Source organism: Ornithodoros turicata, chromosome 6, assembly GCF_037126465.1.
Source record: "Ornithodoros turicata isolate Travis chromosome 6, ASM3712646v1, whole genome shotgun sequence".
In the NCBI taxonomy this organism is placed as follows: domain Eukaryota; kingdom Metazoa; phylum Arthropoda; class Arachnida; order Ixodida; family Argasidae; genus Ornithodoros; species Ornithodoros turicata.
The window spans coordinates 9,674,898-9,691,553 of record NC_088206.1 but is presented as its reverse complement, the minus strand read 5'-3'; the positions used below and the strand labels follow the sequence as shown (position 1 = coordinate 9,691,553).

General features: G+C 45.9%; 1 protein-coding gene across 11 annotated transcripts in view; it reads left to right on the top strand.

Moving 5' to 3' along the window:
- Positions 1 to 16,656, top strand: part of LOC135399023 (trissin receptor-like) — a 456,620-nt gene that overhangs the window by 405,094 nt on the left and 34,870 nt on the right. For 10 of the 11 annotated variants that reach the window (XM_064630652.1, XM_064630649.1, XM_064630648.1 and 7 more), the window contains one exon: positions 980 to 1,042. The exons of the other annotated variant lie outside the window; for it this stretch is intronic. The gene's annotated coding sequence lies outside the window, so the exon portion shown is untranslated. The remainder of the gene's footprint in view (positions 1 to 979; positions 1,043 to 16,656) is intronic. 11 annotated transcript variants of the gene reach the window in all.

The following is a 16,656-nucleotide window of genomic DNA, read 5'->3' as shown; positions in this document are numbered from 1 at the left end:
TACACAGAAAATACAAACATATGAACGACTTAAAGTGATGGAGTTCAACATGGGGGCAGCTGAAGAGTTGCAACCGAGTGAGTGTAAAATGTCGGAATCGCTGTGGGCACACACAGCGCACATTCAGCATGTCATAGAATGTCCATAAGCCTGGTTGTACATAGAAAATCTTCAAGTGCCCTCAGCGCCTTGTCGGACAATTGAGGACCTAACAGTTTCGCGATGATCGAAGGCTCGGGAGTCCACACGAGACATGCTCGCCTCTAAAACCCTTCGAGTACCAACGTATTTCCGACACCTGAGAAGGACGCGTTCTACGTCCTCTACAACGCCACGCTCAGTGCTGTTCGGAGAGTCACACTTGCCCAGTTTGAAGAGAAGACGTGATTGCTGCACGGTCCTGCAGCAATAGTTGTCACGCATGTATAAAAGATGGGGGAGGGGGTAAAGGCATTTGACCCCGTGTGGAAAGAATCCTGGAGTCAGCCTTAATCGGTAACGCGACATTTTTCAATGCGTATTGAAAACCTCGACCCTTGGACATGCAGAAATGGGCATGCAACACAACACAAGGTTGAGACCTTTTGTGTTGTGTGTCCTCTTTTCGTATCCCTAGTCCCGGAATTTTCAACATGCATCAGTGTCACTGTCTCGCTTGCTGGTTCTTTTCTATGTTCTTTCAATATCAGCCAGTAGACAGGACACTCAGGCTATGAGCACGTGCACCATGCGAGGGGTGCCGGAGGGGTGTGATACAGGAGCGCGTTAAGCCCGCACACTACGCCCCTGGAATTGCGACACTACAATGCTAGAATGCTTTCTACACTGAAAAGAGAGGTAGTAATTAGTAACACATTTAATGAGAGTTCAAGCGAAGGAAATACAAGTTTGGGCTTAGTTTCAAGTCGCATTACGTGCTAACTGTGTAAACCTTATCCTTAGCCTAACGCACTTGGTTTTGTACTTCTGACTTTTGCAGTGGTTTTTCCCACGCGGGAGGAGTTGGAACAGAGACGTTGACGAGCAACACGAGAAAGAGATGGTAAGAAGCGATATTTCAACCACATCTCCACGTTTGCAGCGACAGCTGTTAGTGCCTCGTTACGCGAGACCGTGGCGTTGGCGTCGTCCGCAAAAGAAAAAGCGAACGCAGTATTAGTGACGACGACGACGAGAAGGACAGTGTTAGCATGGCGCTTATATTAGTGACGACGACGACACCCTTATGGCATCTCCGACTGGTCAAAACGGCAGTTTCGGCAGTTGTTTCTTTCTTCCATCTCCTTTATTCCTCCAGCTCGGAGCCTGTGGATCAGAGCATTGGTACCGCCAGCCGCAGATACCAATAGTGATACTGCTTCAGACGCAGTGAAGATACGGGGTCCTGCTGACGCACAAGCTTTGCGGGGCGGCACAAGAACGCGAACGCAGGCGCAGAGCTCGCGAAGACGCAGCTCGTCGTGCAGCCGAGGCCGCAAACAAGAGAGTACGACGTCAGGGTCCCAACGGGCGTGCCACCGAAGCTTAGGCAAAACGACATAATACGCGAAGACCCCGCAGTGCGTGTCACCGACGCAGAGGCAATGCGGACACAGCGGGAAAACCCTGTAGAGCCCTGCACCATCCGTGGATGGAAGCGGATATCCGCAAGATACTCGGGGATTCGGATGAAAATGTATCACTTTCTGCGGCGTGCGGATCGGATGCGGCTGGCTCGAGGTCGGATGCGGATCCGAAGGCAGCGGCCCGGTAGCGGATCGGATGCGGATATACCGCATCCTGTAATTTTTCCACTAGCAATTTATTTGTATTGCGCGCCGACAGCGAGCGCATGCTCGGGTTCACCTTTGACCATGCACGGCCAAGACGGGAGAGGAGGCATTCTGGCGTCCACAAGAGCACCGGTGAGGTAGCGTTCCACGCGTTCCAGAAGTCTCTCCATATCGCGTTTGTTGAAAAGTTTACCTTTGCTTGTCGTCGTGAGTCCTTCTGTGACAGCATGGAGGCATCCGCAATTATACCAACGTTCTTCCGGCGGTATTTACGCGTCCTTCGAAACTTGCGGATTTTGCGGATCGGATGCGGATATTGCGTTTTGCCCAGCGGGTCGGATGCGGATGTAAACGGTTGTGTATGCAGCGGTGCGGATCGGATGCGGATAATTTGTGCGCGGATGCGGGTCGTATGCGGATGCCAAAAATCTCATCCGCGCAGGGTTCTACCCTGCAGTACGTGACGCCGAAGCGGAGGCAAAAAAGGTGCCACAGGCAAGCGAAAGCTGAAGGGGTCATGAAGGGGGGGGGGGGGATATGTTTAATGCAAAGTAAGAAAAAAGAGAAGGGAAAGGTTAGCCACGGTGTGGGCTTGCTATTCCCTAATGAAGGGCTTCACTAGCAATTCAAGGAGAACCCATATGGGTACAGTTGCTCGATGTGCGATCGCTTGTGGTTCAAGAATGATCTCACAGCTCTGTCGTTGACTTGCCATGCGCTGCTTCGACTAGAATTGGACGGTTAAAATGACGGCCCTATGTCGAAGGTCGCGTTATACAACCGTAACTGTTCTATGATTTTTTTCTCGGGCAATCAATTAACCGCTTCCTCATTTTTCTGCTGCGTGTGTTTAGATTGTGTTTCGTTTCCGTAATGTTAAAAGAATGGTATATAGTAACACAGCCGCTCGTCCGTTATCGAACCGGAGAACACGCGCGTCTTGCAAAGACAGAACTTAGCCTGTTGCATAACGTCAGAGCGGCGATTATATTCCCTAAGCTTTTCTCAGTAAAAAGATAAGGGAGAGGGGACGACTTCCGTCATTGCTAGTTATAACGTTGCCGCGAACTAATACGAATTTGTCTTCAGAAGTTATCGGGATACATATTATTGTCAGTTCCGCTCTCTCTCTCTCTCTCTTTTTAGTGTACGTCTGGGGTATGTGAACGTTGCATGTAATTGTAGAATGTATTGATGTAGTAGAAAGGATCTATCGTTCTCTTGTGTGTACGAAGGGTAGTCACGCTGCACTTGAGACGCATGCATTCTGGAGAATTCATACATCTTCGCTTCGATGAAAGTGGGCATCGTCACGACTATAGCCAAAAATAAAAGGAAAGTGGGAGAGGGGAGTTGAGGACTTCAAAGTGATGCATAGGCAGACCGATACTGATGGGACGGAGGTACACTGTAGGTGAGAGGTGCACTAGAGTGGTCTTTCCAAGTGATCGCTCACACAAAAACTACAACAACGACATTCTCAGCAAATCAGAGTTGATTGACTGCCATGTCTACCTTCTATGTCAAACTCAGTTGGAACTGGGTGTTTAAGCTTTAACAGATGGCGTTGCTTGTCCGGTGCTGCAATAACAGAAGTTACTTGCTTAGACATTCGTACTGTTCTTGTCAGATTCGTTTAAAGTGGCAGTGATTCCTTTTTCTTTCTTTTTTTTTTTTACCGCTGAGAGGACAGCGAATACATGATGTTTTAGAAATAGCGCTCCGCAATAGCACTTTCCTCTTGAATGGTTTATAAACTCTTATACCGGTAGTGGAAGGCGATCTGCTTAAGCGCTCATGAAGCGAAATGTAATAAACTATGCAAACAGGGCATTTAAGCTTTGCAATATGGTCTTCGTGCCTGTCGATTTACTGCCGTTCTTCGCTAACAGTGTACTCACAAGAGCGTTATTTTCCGGAATGCTCCAGGAGAAGCTTTCTGCTGCAACGTGAACGAGAGCGCACGACCTCGTGCGTATTCGACGTCTTTCAACCCTGGGGCTCAGCCACAAGATAGTCCTTAGCAGACGACATGATCAACGGTGTCGTCTGCTATGATCGCGCTACGCCATTCTCAGTATTCGGACGCCATGAGAATGCCCGTCGTAAAACGTGTCGGAACTTCCACCCCGTGAACAGTCGTTCGTGTTTTCTTCCGCTAGAATATTCCCTGGGGATGTCACTCCTGTGAATACACGCTAAGCAGAGTAATCCATCATTGGAGTTACAACTGTTGTGAAGCAGAGTGTGACGCATCGAACGTGTGCGGCTACAGCTATTGCAATAACTCATCGCACCCGATGTGATTAATGCATGCTTTCGTCTCAACATAGAATGCTAGCATTCTGACATGTCCGCTTGGCGCTGTTCAGATGTTCTTAGTCATTAACGATGAAAGATGAAAGCCACCGAAAAGGTTAGCCAGCTGTAGCCAGTCATTATTTTTGTCCGAAAGCCCCATTACGTGTTTCAACATTCTATTAAGTTGCGTTCAAACATCTTCGTTTCGGGTTTTCCGCGGCTCCTTTGAGTCGTTCAGAGAGGAAAAGCGAACAGTCATTGAATTCACCGCGGGCGATCTACGGCAGCTGCTCTCAGACCAGGCAGTTTCTTTCAAAGACCTTCTATTATGATCAGCTTTTTGGTTCTTGTATGGTACTGTTTCGCTATTTGGGATACAACATTATCAATTTTACGTCATGTCTACGCAATTAACCTGAGGCCTTATTCCACGTTTATTAATTTAGGCCATGCAGGCATTCTAAACGCGTCATGTTCGGTCGCGTGTTATGTGGATATGGCGTATGCATAATTTGCTTCAAATGAGCGTTTTAGTTTTAGTTACTTTAAGAAAAGTAGAAGACTCACGTCCAGTTTCAGCTTTGTGGTCAAGCATGCAGAAGCCTTGCAAGAGCAAGAAGCTATCGGAAAAGTCGCGGGGGTGCGCAAACTCGGTAAAGGTAACTGATGACTGTTCTGGTATTTGCTTACCATTTTGCCTGGAATCAGTGGCTTTTCATGCTTCACGAGGCAAATACCGGAACATGCTGCGAAGTGACGCATTCTAAATAATTGACTGCAAAGTTCGTTTACATGTTTTGCATAGTGGCTTTAGGCGTCAGAACCAATCATGCGGCTTGCTTCTCCTGCTCTCTCTGCTGTAGTGCAGACAAAGCACGCTCTACAGGAGAACGAGCTTTACATGTTGACTTATCATCGGGACGGTTGCGACTATGTTTTTGTGGCTGGGGTTTTACACCATTGTTTACTTTTTGTGACTCATTTTCGCCTACGATGAGGTGAGACACTCTGCAAGTCGTGCTCGTAACAATTTTTTGATCAGAATGGTGCGGCTGCCCCTGGTGCCTGAGCTAATATAGGAAGGGTGAGCGAAGGACGTGAAATTTTGAAGTCTAGCATGGAAGCGAAAATACATTGTCATTTTGAAACTCAGTCCCATGTCGCTTTCCAAGTTCCCTGATTCTTAAAGAGCAGACTTCTTTGCCGCGACCATGGACATAGTGTTCAACTGCCTCTTTGACCTAATCGTACCGACAAAATCGCTGTCCTCAGAGGTGATTCTTCAAATGTGGAAACAGAAAAAAAGTCACTTGGGGCATGGTCCGGACGCTAGGCTGGGTGTTTAGCGACTTCATTCCAGGTGTCAACATTTTGGGCACTCAAGGCGAGGAGCAGACTTTGGACATATCCAAATATTCGTGCAAGGTCTTTTCGACGGATCTCTTCTATTAGTATCTAGTTTCGTAGCGACCTGAGGAGTCCCACGCGTGTTGGTCATAATCATATCTTCCTCGTTTCCTCAGTGGTGACTTCAGATGGGCGACCGGCCCGTGAGTGGTCTTCCAAAGACGCCCAGCTATGTTTAAACGGAGCTGCCCACCCTTTTGACAGTCGCATATGACAGTTACGCGTACCCGTACACATGATGATGATGATGATGATTGAAAGAAAAAAATGGGGATTGACACATCCTTCATGCGCTCATGAATGCTAGTCGGCGCTGTTCCCTCTTTCGTCAGAAGTTCGATGACGACACGGTGCTTGATGCTGTCCTTCGCTTCAGCCATTGCCACCTAGCGACCTTCGACGCGACGCGACGCGATATTGAATGAGAGTGAGGAGGAGGGCCACGTGGGACTACGAGAGCTACGTGTTGCCCACATTGTTGTTCGTTCATCTTCTACAATTTACGTTACTCGTAACTGTTACCTAGAAGTACGATGAAATATATGCATAAGTAGCATTGCAATACCGTCAGTCTATTGCCTCATACTTAGGCTTAGAACTTATTGAACGCCCCCCCCCCCCCCCCCCCCGTATATTGTTTAGGCTACGCCAGGGCGTGGCTCATCTGAGGAACGCGTACTCTGAAACATGTCTATTCATATGCAGAAACTCTCTCCAATTCTAATGATTTGAACACTTGTTGTTGAACACACAAAGTTGTTGTTGTTGTTTGAACACAGAGTCATTCTAGTGTTGTCAGCATGGGTTATAACTTATAGGCTACAGAATAGCGACACCTGATTCATTCGTTTTTTTTTTTTTAACTAACTCTTGGACTTCCTTCTGTGTCTTCCCTTTTCCTTCGTGGGCAAGGATATAATGTAGTCGGTGTTGAGAAACAACGCAAACCGTTTCCTTTTGACGTATTCTGGATTGAAAATTCAAGAGCGTCGTCTAATCCGAAAGGGAGACGGGAATGCCAGAGTCATCCGTCAACCCCAAATGTATATATCGGAATGACATTTCAAAGGCACAGACATATTCCAGGGGGACCACGGAGTACCCAGGCTCCTCGGTATCAACAACATCACAGCGTCATATGACTCTGCATCTTGGGCGATTGATCTATACGACGATATACGACTCTTCATCTCGAGTTAAAATAAGTTTAAAGTTTAAGTTCGATCCTTTCCCTCAAAGGACAGAATGCGTTCTTTATTCACTGATGTTGTCTTTCTGTCTCGTGCAAACTTCGTAATCCCCCGTGACCATGAGAAAGGAAGAAAGGAATATCGTGTTTATTCTACGTTCTGTCAGGCTTCGTCTGTCATACTGCAACCTTTTTTTTTTTATTCCTTGAGGTAGGGCGATTTTTTCCTCTCTGTGTGAAATGAAAATCAACCGCCTCTTAAATTAGCTGCTGCGCGCGTGAGTGTTAACGCAGTAGGCGATTGTACCAGGACTAACCCAAAAGTATCCAGAATGAATTTGTATTTAGAAAAGCAAAGTACTTTCAAATTTGCGTATTAGTCATGAACGAGGTACCCCCCTTTTGTACCTTCCCACTACACTCATGACTCCTTCTACTGCCCGAAACGTTTATGGAAGTCTTCCTTGGAAATAGCAAAGCAAATAGCGCTCGTTTGAATCTTCTGGTCATCTTGACCTGGTATTCCTGACCCTGACAAGAAGCACAAGGACAGGACATGACGCTACAGATAGTTATTTGCTATTCCAAATGATACGTAGTTACCAACAATGTTGCAAGCAATGGAAAGAGCGCTGGTCTAAAGTTGTGGTTCCCGATGGGAAGTACTTCGATGGTTACTGTAACTTAATTAAATAACTCGACTAATTCAATATTAAATTAAATGAAATGACTATGGTTATCATAGTTATTATTATTATTAAATAGCTATTAAATAAATATTTAATTAAATAACTTAATGAATTAAATATTTTGATTTTTTTAAGTATAAATCATTTCTGGATACCTTCGTATAATTCCTCGCGTAATCGCTGATCAGAGTGAATTAACCTGCAGTGATTGTTTGGGCTACCTAAATAATACCTTTCGAAATGGTCATGTCTTGCATCATTGACTATGCCAGCGGCATACATGCAGAATCTGAGCCTAGAAAATGGAAGGTGACACTCAACAGGCTTTGATTTTGATTTTTTGGACAGATTTTGCTTCCTCTTCGAATATCGTACCACCACCATCTCCGCCACCACCACCACCGCCACTACCACCAACACCAGACTTCCACCAACAACAACGGCAACAGATAAATTGATGATGATGAATGGGGAAATTCGCCACATGAGGTGCGGCCCACTACCCCAAGGCGCAATGGACAGGATGAGATGTGTCCTGATGATAAGGTGATGAACGACACCGAATAGGGGTCGATAGTCCGTGGAGTAAGTGAGACATCAACAGAACGCTAGGCAAAAACACAACAAACACACACACAAAAAAACACACACACAGCACACAGGTACACAGGCACATCATAGGGTAGAGAGGAGACCGGTGCCCCGGAGAAAAATCTGGAAGTACTCAAGAGCTTGGCGATGGTCCATTTGGCTAGACCAAGGGCCGAGGATGGTTGCCATTGTGAATGGTGCGGCCGCGATCGATTGCAGGCGACACTGCAGAGCTGCTCTTTGGGAGGCGTAAAGATGGCAGTCGAGAAGCACATACTTGGTATCCGCCAAAACAGCACAGCGAGAGCAGAGCATAGAGCCGGAGCGGCCGATCAGATGCTTCAAATGGGGGGTGAATGCAACCTCGAGACGAAGCCTGTGCACCAGCGATCCAAAATGGCGAGGCACACGAGAAGGCACGGTGAAGCAAAGGTCAGGGTCCTCTTCACGCATCAGAACTCTTGATGGAACGTCAAGGGACCATTGCGCACGTGCGAGAGGCCTCACCACGTCATCTTCGAAGCGAATCATTAATGAAAGCGATTTCTAGGCAACACCTCGAAGCTAGCACCACCATCTACTTTTCCTTTCCATATATGTGTCCGTAGCTTGTATAGTCTGTATGCCCGTAATATGCAGTATCTACTTTCCTGTATAGTTGGATCTTTTAGTGTACGTACATACAAAGTCATGGGAAAATAATAAGCTTTCCATAAGTGATGGAAAAATTCACAGACATGTGGGGTCTCTAGGTTTGTTTTAACTAGGCTGCTGTCTCGCCGTCCTAATTGCACGGTAGGCGCGGCTCTGAAAACCGAAAGACTACAAACAGAAATTGCGTGAGGAAGAAAGGCGCGTACCTCGGACTTAAAAAGGATGCTAATCCTTCCGGTGCGTTCCCATGAGCATGTCTGACTGAGGCTGTCCACCACTAAGCCGACGGGTAACATACCGTCACCCAAGTTTCATCTCTTTTGTTTCACAAAAGCAAGACAGTACACGAAAGGGTCTCACTACGTTTCACCCAGAAAGTAGAGGGGAAGAAAAACGAAGACTATATACACTGTTTCCTCCTGGATCGCACAAGCCAGAGAGAAGGAAAGCACACGGGACGTGTGCTTCCTCCCTTGTATATGCGTTTTCCTGCTCTCTGGGCTGTGCTGGCTGCAAAAGCGCTTGGTGTGACGCCTCATGCCCAGCGCTTTTGCAGCTAGCACAAGCCAGAAAGGAGGAAAGTGCTTCCAGGGAGGAAGCACACTACGTGTGTGCTTTCTTTTCTCTCTGGCTTGGACGGTAAACAGTTTTCAACGTGATTCCCCAGCTAGACGGCGCTGCGTTTCCAATATGGCGGCGTCCACGGGAGAACGGTGTGTACACGATGCTTTTTTTTTTCTAATGGGATAACATTATTGGGCTACCCCCTCGGAAACTCCTGTGGTCTGCGCCGAAAACTCAGCTCTGACGAGAGATGGCGCCACGGGAACCGTGGATGCAAAAGCGTTTATGGCAAGGTATTCAACGTGACTCTCACCCCTCTTCCCGCCCGTAAGTTCGCTCGGGAACCCGCTCGAGACTAGGAGTGCCTAGTAAAGCATAGCACAGGGCGTGTTTGCTAGGTGAGGTTATCACGAGGCAGCTGCGGGCATTGGAATGCTACGTTGTATTACATCTTGCAAGCGAGACTGCCAAGGCGGGAGAGCAACGTCTTGTTTTGTCGCGGCATGGGCCTTCTGACATGAACAAACAGCCGTTCTTGGACATCCCATGTTGGTGGCCGTTGTCTGCGCGTTGCAATGAATCCAGTTAGGCCTGTCATCCATACAGGTTTCACGTGAATGCTTCAGATCTTTAAAATCAATGGCTCTCGAAATACACATTTTAGCTTCCGTTACTATGCATATGTTAAACCTGTGTGCACAACGAAGAAGGAACAAACGAACATTTTTTTTCACCAACAGCAACATCAACAAACAAGTTGTCTTCTAATTCGGGTTGCTGGATCTTATTTCTTCACGCCAAACCGCACAGCGCGTTATCCTCTCGAGCATTACATCATAGATGTTCATCTGCTTCATCGTCTGCTCCTACATTTCACTCATATCTGCAATCCATTACCGGCAGTTTTAATTTTTTTTTCAGTTTAAAAGATCCTTAATAGTTCAACAATTGCTATCGAATGACTCCTTGTTGCATCGATCAGCAGGGAGAACTCTTTTTTTTTTTTTTTTTGGTTAGCTGCACCACATTTTTTTTAAAGCGACGTGAGTATCACAGATGCCGTTTTTGCAGTTGAGTGATAGGGCCGTACGTAACTACTAGATGGCTAATTACCTAATATCCATTAAGTCTCTAATGAAAGGCTTTCTCGCAAAAGTGAGAGAGCAGAATGGGAGAAAGTCCGCGTTGAAAGCACTTCTGTTTTATTTTTTTATGCTAAAAAGAGCACGTACGTGGAAATATCCATCTCTTGTATCTTCTTTTTTTTGGTTGATAGCTTTTGGGAATAGCAAGCCTACACCGTGGCTAACCTTTCCCTTCTCTTCTTTTTTTTTACTTTGTATTAAACATATCCCCCCCCCCCCATCGCCAAACAGTGTTACGCAAATTAGCCGAACCTGACACCAAGTTTATCCCATTGCTGTTATTTCTTCCGCAGCGAAGAAGAAGAATAAAAAAAACAAAAAAAAACGCTGTACCACGTCTGTAACGCACCACGGTACCTTATTCATATATACACCTTACAATACCGCTATGTTTCAGGCGCCACATGTTCTGGCTGAAGCAAAAACATAAATAAGAAAGCGAAATGCAGAAAACATGGTCAGCTTAGGAGAAAAATAAAATATCATTAGGCATGCAACGAACTCCCTGTCTGACATCGGCAGACCGGTTGCTTGTTTCTTTTTTCATGGCCCTCTCTTTTGGAAACAGTTATTTATATCATGGTATTCTGATCCGCGTATTGAAAGAGATATATATATAAAAAGCCAGGAGTTTCTATATGCGTCCTTGATGGGGATATTGGGAGGAGGGAATTCGTCGCACGTGTCTGTATTTGAGCGAGGGGGAAAGACAGGAGGTGAAGGAACTGATTGATACTGGACACTAATGGGAACGCATTTTTTTTTAGCAAAAAACGTACAAGTAGGTAGAGAGGAATTTTAATGGGATTCGATCCTTGTCATTTGAAACTTGTTATTCTATGCTCCAGTTGCGCTTGTTGCCTTTTTGTTTTGAACTTTTGCCGGGCTTTACACTTCCGTGAACTGTATCACACTGTCGTTTGAGCGGGTGAAAGATGCGTACAATGTCGATCAGCAAATTGGGTCGTGGAGCGACGTGGGAAGATGTTAGAACTAGAGGCATAAAATTACGAACAAATCGCAACCTTTTGCAAAAGCACCGTCAGGGACTGCGACTGTATTTTGAAAGCGATAAGAGCCCCGTGCCGGGCACATACGTAACGACGTGTGTAAGGACATACACACAGGCAGCTTGATATTATACATGGAGCGCCTGACGACTACCGGATTGAGGCGGACGCGTTTAGAACATCTCGTGGTTTCTGCGCGTACGCTTTTAATTGCTAGCCATTTCGAGATGCTTCATCGTTCTTCAGCGAAAAAATAAATAAATTGAAATAACGAAGGTAATAAAATAAAATAAATAAATAAATAAAGGAAGACAAGGACACGAAGGGAAGACACGCAGCTCTTAAGTGACTTCTCTACGTGTTGTCCTTGTCTTCGTTTTTCTTCTTCTTCGCCGAAAGAAGCTAGTCATGCTCACGTGACACCCCATGTACACCCCACTTGCACAGAGGCACAGAACTCGTAGTCTCGTGAACTCGTAGATTTGTTTTTTCTCATGAACAGCCAACCCACTTTCTATTGATCCGTCTCACTACGCTACTAAGGTGTGCGGCAAAAAGATAAGCTCTTGATCTCGACATGGTCACCGGCAACACTGTCAGCGAATTTATTAGAATATCCGAGGAATAATTAGAATATAGAAATATAGAAATTAGAATATACGATATCCGACTGGAACGACCTACCGCAGTCACTGGTATCCATGACTAACTTTCCCTCATTTCGTTGCAATATTATTGCATATCTTGAATGCTAGTGTAAGCCAGCATTTTATATTTTGTCTTTACATTTATGCATTCCCCCCTCATGTATCGCCCCAGAAGGGCATTTGAAGTTATTGTCGTAAATAAATAAATAAAATAAATAACTAATGTCTTTAAAAGCTTGCATATATTGCAAGCAGTGTTAAATCATATTGCTTTTGCTGTTATGGTGTACCGCTTAATAACATTCTGTGTATTGCTGTACTCAGTTCCCTTCCCACCTGGGCCTCAAGAGTGGTATGAATAAATAAATAAAATAAACAAATAAATAAAGTTACTACCAGCCACTCCATCTACCAACAACCGACATGTCCAACAGGAATACCAATCATACCCAAGGATGTGTTTTAACTCCATCTATCAGTTCTGGTTCATTGATCCGCACCCCATTATCATATCAGTCATTCACCCTCTGACGTGCAATGAAGCATGGTACCACAGCTGAAGCGGTGAAACAGCCCGAGTTATCGTCATCCTGTAGTTGTTGCCTCCTGATGCTATTACCATCGTGGCTCACCCCACTTCGGGCGAGTGCATCGATTTGACGTTCGCACTTTTGCCCTTGTGTCCGTACCCTACTAGGTTGTGTGCAAACTTCTACACTGCAATACGAGCATCGCACTGCAGACAAATTACAGCCGTCGTGCGTGGCAAGAAAAAAGAGACGTCGCGCCCCATAGTAATTGCGTCTGCATTCTTGTGAAAAGAGCATGCAACTCAGGGTGAGGCCAAGTGTCGCATATCAGGGCTGATCTTATCAACGTGACGGGTGACGCAAACCGTGAAGGCGGTTCCATCATTAATAGAATTAATTTTAGTAACGCAAAACGAAGCGGAAGTTAATTTGGAAAATTATATCAAATACAAGATTCAATTATCACATACCGAAGCAATCGTCAAATTCGTTTTGTTTTCGAATTTTATGCACTACTGGAGGCCCCGTGGGGCCCTAGCTGGTGCGACTGGCCAAGTAGCAAGGAAAAATGGCCACACATGCTATACATGTAAACCCCATTTATAGCATAGATGATAATGACGAGAGTACCACAGCTGGTCAAAATGTGAACTGAAACCTTGAGGTGATTCGAATATATTGTACGGCATCTAACTTCCATCGTCGATATAGTTTAAACTTTTTTATATATATAATCCTATTCTATAATGTTCGCATACAGGATGATAGCGATGTCCAAAGGACTATTTTTAATGAAGTAGCACCACAAAATAACACTGTTGCATTGTCCAGTGTCTTCTGGGGATAACATACTGTGTTTCGTTCTTGTATTCCTTCTACTCTGCATTGGTCATGAGTGTTGTGTTGCCCACTCCTCCGTTGTACGCACTCTCACCATCCTCAAAGTATAAGCGAAATGCTACCTCGAACACCAATACTGTAGAAGGTGGAGCTCGCTGTGAAGTAAACGGGATCTCAATTCTCAATTTTTGTTTCCGTCATGTTTCCGTCATGATGTTTCCACACCATCATCCCATTTATGCTACCTCGAACACCAATACTGTAGAAGGTGGAGCTCGCTGTGAAGTATACGGGATCTCAATTCTCAATTTTTGTTTCCGTCATGTTTCCGTCATGATGTTTCCCCATCATCATCCCATTTGTGTGTGTGTGTGTGTGTGTGTGTGTGTGTGTGTGTGCGCGTGCGCGTGCGCGCGTGCGTGTGTGTGTGTGTGTGTGTGTGTGTGCGTGCGTGCGTGCGTGCGTGCGTGCGTGCGTGCGTGCGTGCGTGCGTGCGTGCGTGCGTGCGTGCGTGCGTGCGTGCGTGCGTGCGTGTGCTCGTGTGTGTGTACGTAATACGAGCAGTTTTAATCCGGGATGTAAAGAGCTTTCATCTGCCACGCTTTGAAGCTGGAAGAACATTTCATCCGTGGTATAGACCTATAGCTTCGCACAAAAGTTTCTGGAACTCGGTGCTGGCGTAATTCTTCCGCGGAACGGCGCCCTGCTACGACAAGATTGAATAAGAAACAGTTTGCTGTTAGGTTGTTGCCCCAATGGAGAAATTCGACACCTCGGAGTTCTATTAACTTTTGCGAGAAGCTGTACATATGCGATCGATTGTGCGCAGAGCGACTTTTCACGAAACCCACGTATCAAGTTAAGAGGGACTGCGTAGTTGCGAACGAATTTTGTAATAAAGCAAAGTGCAAGGAGTCGCTGCGTGCATACTTGTTCGGAAGCACGTACGATGCAATACCGTTACGTCCCGGGGGAGGTTTCCGCTACTTGCGCATTTGCCGGAAAGCTCTGAAAGGAAAGGAAAGCTCCTATAGTCAGCCTTCCGCATTTACGTTTTAGGAATGCAGGGGGAATATTCTCTGATGGATATTGCCGATCCAGTAACGCGGGTAAGGTTGTTGACAAGAATCCCACCGTGGCGATACCCAGGGATTGCGTGTTTGTGCACAATTTTTGAGTATAGTGCCAATATTCGCTGCATATAGCACAGTAACGTTAAAGTGGAAGAAGTACGGAGAAATATTTCGTTGTGACGTTCGGTCCTGGTGCTGTATACAGCATCCCAAGTTGCTCTGCACGGCATTTATGGAACCCCCTGTACTGGCATGCTGCGATGAGAATATTGTCGCTGTGGTTGGCACAGTGGGACAAAGAAAGAACACAGAAAGGCGCACAGGCAGACATGACTATATACACTCTCTTGCACGGCCAGAGCTTCATCTTTCGTTGGCAACTATGGAAAGCTGCTACAAAGAGTTGCTGTAACTTACATGCCATCCCGTAGTCGCTGACTGTTTACCACCAGCACTATACACGTACATTACCACAAGCAGTGGGGTAGAGCATCGCCCCCGGCTATGAAACTCCCCAATCATCTTCACAAGATAAAGTTGTTATTGTTGTCTGTTACTTTGTTTATCTGTACTGGATTCCTCCGTAACCCTTAAAAAGACGAAAATGCTAAGGAAACAATGCGGGCGTGAAATTGAACCAGTAGACGGCAAATTGCACAACACACTCTTGGAGCAAAAATACAGGGTGTTCAAAATTAGGCTTTCGCGAGCGCTGCGCAAACACAGCGATGACAGGAAGCCGGATGATAACTTTACGCTACTTGTGTAAGAAACAGGTGCTGCTAGTTATGTAGCACCTATTCTTACAACATAGCAACTTACTCGTATAGGTCCACCTGCATAGATAATGGTCACATCGCTTTCCTGCTATACTTGCATTTATTTCCCATTGAAATACAAAAAGAAAAAAGTTGGCATTGGGGGCCCGCTATGCAGTTCTCAATTTCGTACTCGATCCCTATAGCACTATAGGCAACTGCAAAAATGCGCGTTAGTCCTTTTTTTTTTCTGTTTCCTTTTTTTTTTTTTTTTTGTTGTTACTCGGCTTGCGGCCGATTTGACGAAACAGCTGTCGAAAAGCTGCCATTTCTGGAAGCCGGTAAGCACACGAATAAAGGGAGGGGGCGAAATATATTTCTTCAGTTTATTCCTGAATATGTTATCTTCCTATCGTCATAGTCATCTGCACAAGCGCAGAGAAGCACCAGAGATGTCTCATGCACGCACACACCACACACACACACACAGAGACAGTCGCACTCACGCACGCGCGTGCGCACACTTTACGCAACGAAATGTAGAACAATGCTGTCGCGGACGCGATAGCGCTTAAAGCGTTGTTTTGAAGCGTGAAACGATGCTCCACCTGCCCACGACCTTGAGCGTTAATTATTTATGAAGGATCTGATGGCTTCTCTTTGGTTCTAACGTGAATATGGATTAAGCAAGGCAAAGACGTGTTCAAGGTTTTTGACTAAGATAGCAAAGCGGGTTAGTTGGTACACCGTGTTCAAGAATAACTGAGCAATACATTGACAGGGCCGAGGAACCACTCGGGACAACAGCGTGAAAGTTCTTGTCTCAAGAAAAAAATGAGCTCATGGACCACATTGAAAAAATGCATTGTCGACTTCCCCCGTTCCTTAAAGCTTCCCGACGAAAACGATGATACGCCTCATTACCGTGCCTGAATAGCATCTCCCTCTGTGTAGAGTGGGGTCACCCTTTGCAGAAGCGAACGCCGCAAATCTGCCATTTTGAAGCCCACCCTCACCGTGCACGAGTGGTGTGTTCCGATTTCATCCACTTTTTCAAACCTCTTCTGCTATGTATTTACTGAACTCCAAAATGTAGTGCGTAACTACGCGAATAGCTGCGTCAAGATGGCGGCAGTTCGTAGCAGACGACGCGGCGTTTTTCACCCTACACAAAGGGAACTAGCTAGCATTCAGGCACACTGCATCTAACAAACGCTTCAACAATTTGGAAGAGATTCGCATTTCTTTTGTTCGGACAGAGTTGGAAGTGAAACGTGGTGGCGCCACCTTACACGTTGCGAACGACTGGCTTTCGCGACGGCGTGCGGTCGCCAATGATAAACGGTCTTGACCTGACAGCTCTTTCTCCGTTCTTATCAGGAAGCGCCAGCTTCTGGATTTTTCTAGACGCCTAACTTCACCAGGCCTAACTTTACAGGAGAGACATGTGGCTATGAAAAACCTCTTGGGTCCGCCGACATTCATC